This window comes from Xyrauchen texanus, chromosome 22 (assembly GCF_025860055.1).
Source record: "Xyrauchen texanus isolate HMW12.3.18 chromosome 22, RBS_HiC_50CHRs, whole genome shotgun sequence".
Taxonomy (NCBI): domain Eukaryota; kingdom Metazoa; phylum Chordata; class Actinopteri; order Cypriniformes; family Catostomidae; genus Xyrauchen; species Xyrauchen texanus.
In genome coordinates this window covers 11,323,620-11,329,093 of record NC_068297.1, presented here as the reverse complement: position 1 = coordinate 11,329,093, position 5,474 = coordinate 11,323,620, and positions in this window count along the sequence as shown.

Here is a 5,474-nt window from a genome sequence, read left to right as displayed (position 1 = left end):
AATCATTTGTATTGCATAGCCTAAACAAATATTGAATGAGTAACCAAATTTGTTCAGAGACATTTCCTTTCCTAATTATTGGATAGGAGGCTAACTAAACGTGTTGCTTGTACTGAATCTACTTATGTTTGTTGATTGATTGGTCTAAAAATTTCCTACAATTTTTTACGAGTTGTCATTACACTACATTGGAAAGACAGAGGCGATGCATAATATGTATTTAACACTTCCTCGGCTAGCATATGTCCTTCAAATATATTTGGATAGACAGATGAAGACTGTATCCTGACTAAGTAAAACCCAACAACAACAACAACAACAACAACAACAACAAAAACAAACAGCTGTAACTCTATTATTACTGTGCATGTAAATGGACTGAGTGTTAGCTCAAATGTTTGCAAACCATTCACTTGAACTGTTTTTGTGTTAAATATAAGACCTTTTGATCTTCAAATGTCACTCTTCGTGTCGTTTGCAATGTTTGCCTCATGGCTTCTCCCTCTCCCACCTCTCCTGGCTCTGTGTTTATATGACCGTTAACTTCTTCAGCCCTCCAATAATGAGGGCTAATCACATTTGAAATGTAGTCTCTGCTCTGTGAGTTAGTGAGTTTGGGGTAAAACAGTTTGACTTTAGGTGTCTGTCAGGGGTCTGGTGTGTTTAGACAGAACTCAAACAAGTGTGTCTGCTCCTTGCGTGATCCCCCCCAACCCCACCCTCCCTAGTCACCGCTCGATCAGCTTCTCAGATCTGTCTCCGAGGTGCTAATGAGTCTGCTTACTCAGGCAGAAGTCGTTAGCATGCTGGGCTCCACCCAACCATCCACCATCGCTCTCGTCAAAATCAAGTACGCAAATTCTGACCTTATCCATCCCCTCCCATCCCCATCATCTTGATTTGAAAGTAAATCATGGCTGTCAGTATAGTAGCAACCCTGATTAAAGTTCAGGGGTTTAATAGATAGTTTTAAATAACCCCAAATTACTCCACTCTCCCTTGTCGATCCACCTGGACCTCTGCCCTGGGTGCATGGCTGTTTTCAAGCAGCACAGCTCAGGCCAAGTCCAAGCTCGTGGTTCCTGCCTATTCCCAGAGGGTCCCACGCTGCAGGCCTAGACCAACATTCTCAGCTGCATTTAATCTGCTTTCAGACAAGCTGGCTATGAGAAAATGCAAAGGAAAAGGCACACCAATGGAGACATGGAAAATCCTGGACAGTTGGTGTGCTTTGTTCACTTGGTGAGCTGGAGTCTGTCCAGGAACAGCCCCCTCCCACTGGCCTGCTCCCCTGGCGATACGAGTCCATTCCAATTAATCGTGTTTAACCATTCTAATCACACTTTAGCACATTAATCCTATTTTCAATCCAAAACACATCTGAAATGGGCAGCATGTGGAGGCACCCCCCCCCCTTACCTTTATTGCCACCGCAAATCAGATGGAACCCAGAGACTACGGGCCCCTGGTTCAGCTTGCACTCTGACTGAACTTGGACTTCATAAAACACATGCTCCACACTTTTTTAAAGGTGGAATTTATTGCGAGATGGTGATTCCATGACTGAAAAAAAAATTGCCTATGATAAAGAGGCAGTTAAGAAAATGCTCAGAAAGGATCAGGGGCTATTCTGGCCCTTGTATTATTACTGAGTATCCCATAAACACTTACAGTCACTGTGTCATATCAGTTGCACATCCAAAGTCGCAGAGAGAGTCATAGTCCTTAAACCCAATTCATCTGTTAACAGACAACTCCCAAGTCATGACTGAAGTATCCAAATGATTGTGTTTACTTTAAGTAATAATAATTTAAATGAAAAGTCTCTATCTCTGACATTGTGATGTGTCTCAAGAGACAATGAAATAAAAAAGAAACAAACCCTTTCTCAAGGAGCTTTGTTTTGGCTTCAGTGAAGTGTGAAGCTCTCCTCCAGGCGCTTCTAGTAAAATCCTGCATCCAATGTAGGGAGGTACTTAAATTTTACAAGCAGTAATGTAATAAATTGCTCTGCATTGTTAATTTTGGCCAGCAGAGCAAACAGAGAATAAACCAGTGCCCTAATTGCAGCTCTAAAAAGCACTCAACATGCAAATAATAAAGTGGTTCATGTTAAACCGTTGTCCAGAATGGGGAAGAATGGGACAGCATTGGCTTGATTGAATTTCAGGGGCATGTAAAACAGTAATGATATTAGAAATTAGTGAAACAAATTTGCTCATACAATAAACCCATTGCAAAAATGTTGGATGCTGTTCAGACTTAATGACATCACTGACCTCAGCAAGAATTCAAAGCGATGATGTAATTACAGAGTGAAGCAGTCTACACACAACAGCTTACATCAGATTCATTTAGACTTTTTAGCTTTTTAACACCAGATTAATTCTGAATCTAAACAATTTGAACTTGCAAATATTATTTTACTTAAAAATATATATATATTTAAATATGTTATTTAAACATGTTTTAGCTACTTTATAAATTCTATATTTGTACAGCACTGTGTACGTGAGACAGTATGGATCACTGGTATAATCAAACCAAATAAAATAGAATGTGGGATATTCTGACTTTATATCTTTGGTCTCCGAACATAAAGGCATTCTATTGCCAGATGCTCAAAAGATGAAGTACAAGCAAGCAAAATGGCAACAATGCTCCCATTAGCTGAGCAGATATTCAGTTGTCAACAGAGACATCTCCTAGCAACCAAATTTATTAGCGATGTAGCAATTCTAGAATTGGTTCTAGAAGTGTACGATTATCAAAAGAAAGTATTTTACAATAAGGTTCCATTGGATAACATTAGTTAATGCATTAGGAATCATTAAAAACAATGAACATAGCATTCTGAGATGATATTCTTCTCTCCACAATTTTACAGCATGTATTAATCTTTGTTAATGTTAGTTAATGAAAGTAAAATTTTAGTGCATCAACTGATGTTTACAAACTTTTGATTTAAAACTATTTATTATTAAATGTTGAAGTTAACATCAAGTAAGATTACTAAATGAAGTAAAAGTATTGTTCATTGTTCAACAAATATTGCTAACTAATTATAACAATTGAAACCGTATTGTAAAGTGTCACCTTTCATATTATAAGCACAGTGATATGTGATAATACACATAATCAGTAAGTATTATTAATCATATCGATCAAGTGACACAAATCATGGCTAGTATTAACAGTGATTGTTTTAGCCTTTCAAATTAAGCTGTCGATTTAGCTTTAACAATTGTATCTTTAAGTTATTGTATCACACACACACACACAAACACACCAAAACCACAAATATTTCTAAATTCAAACTACAATTTAATGAAGAGTTCAAAAACGTCTAAATAACCACCTCCTGTAAACTCTAAACATTTTAGCCCCTCCATCTTCATCCACCGACCTTTTTTGTAGTAACTTAAAAAAAAATATATGAATGAATATAAAATATTATAATATGAATATAAAAATATGAATACTAATTAGATCATGAATGCAACTGTAAATATAAACATTATAATAATAATCAAAAAAACATGACCCCAGAAAGGTTTTGTTTCATAAAGCGGCAACATCAGTTATGGTCAGGGACATAATTTGATGTTCCACAATATTTTCAGAATTTGGGCATGAACATTTGGACATTTATTATCACCTACTGGTGGAATTTCCAAACTGCAAATGCAGAAACTGATTTAAGACTTTGCACTGAAAACAGCTGTGGTTCCGTGTAATGACCTATTTTTCAGGAAAATAGCAAAATTCGCTTTGCAACACTGTATTAACATACAATACACCCACAGTTTGCTTTATATGCCCACAGAGAGCGCAAACACTCCCACCCATACCCACTTGCACTTTGTGCTGGCATGAAAATCATGCGTAGAATTAGCCCTCTCATAAAAACAGATTTTATCATCATGTAATATAATAACTTTGACTCATTCTTGATGGATATTATTTAATAAAAGTTTATGTTTATCATTAACTGTGTATTTTCCTGGGTGCTGGGTGCTGGTTTGCGTGACGTCATGCGCCTGCATCTTGGCAAAATCGAGAGTTGAGGATTTCTGTACGAGTTTCCAAGTTGGAAATCCAACTTCAAATAGCATTCCATTACACTTTTCCTAATAGAAAGTTAGGAATTCAGACTTTAAAAGTTGAATGGAATGCAGCTTGACGAACGGATAGAAATCGTAATGCTGAATATGGCGGCTGTTGTAATGGAAGTACCGCCTTACAGTTAAAAGGGCCAATCACCTTTTTGATAGCGACATCCCTTGTGCCAGTTTTTATCCAGAAAGCGCATTAGCTGGACAAGACTGGTTTATTTTTTAAGTATGATCTGGGGTAAAAATGCACTTTATGAAATGATTGTTGTTATTTTATTGCTGATTTGAAATATGTTATTTGCTCATAATCTTGACCAACCGCTTTTTGAGATTTCGTTCCTTCCCCATTCATACAGACAGGTGCTGCACTGTAGTTGTATCCATAGAAAGTGGCTTCCTGCAAGCCAAGTGACCTGACCTGCTCTAAAGCGACTTTATATCATATAAAACTAATCAAATGTATTTGTAGATTTATACACTTAGCAGTGTAATTATAAAACAAAACTGAACTAGGGGATATACAAAAATGATACAAGAAATAAAAAGTATTTTATACTCACCCATATAGTAAAATCCGTAGTTTTACCTTACAATGCACCTATCAGAGGTGAGTATATGCAGAGCATTTCTTTCCATGGGGACTCCCCTAGAGGCGGGATATGTGTCTTATTATGGAATTCTGACGACCCCATTTCCCTTGGGTTTTTTCTCTTATACTGTATGTGATATCCAAATAGAGAACTGATTTTCTTGGGTTGACAAGGTATTTTCCAGCTGGAAAAGCAGTAACTTACAGAAACCCTTTTTTAAATGCAACCAGCCTTCGGGATGAGAATCTTTTCTCTGCTGTGCTTGAAAATATTCCACATGATATCTAAATATAAAACTCTGAGGTGACTATTTGTAGACCTTTTGTGGTTTACTACAGAGGAAAAAAAAACAACTGCATTCCTTTTCTTTAGTGGGTCTTGGTTTAACTATTAGACATCATGGACAAACCAAAATATAGAATGTGAAATAACATTTAAAGCCATGATCTGTAATTATTCGCTACTTTGGAGGAATGCTTTTGGTCAAATTTATTATGTAACAACAAAAGATGCAGAATAAAAAGTAATAATATTTCTGCTGATACAAACCACACATGAAATGCAGTACTAACAATAATTTAATGGTAGTCAAAACATTATTAGGGTGAGAGATTCATGGGCTTAATTGTGTTTGGCCATCACTCTTAATTATGACATTCCACTGAAGAGGATCATTGGATATTATCCTGGAAATTCAGACATGAAACAACTTTGGTTGACTAGTTGGTTTCTTATGCCTGTAATACCTTGGTGAAAGCTATGGTTATGG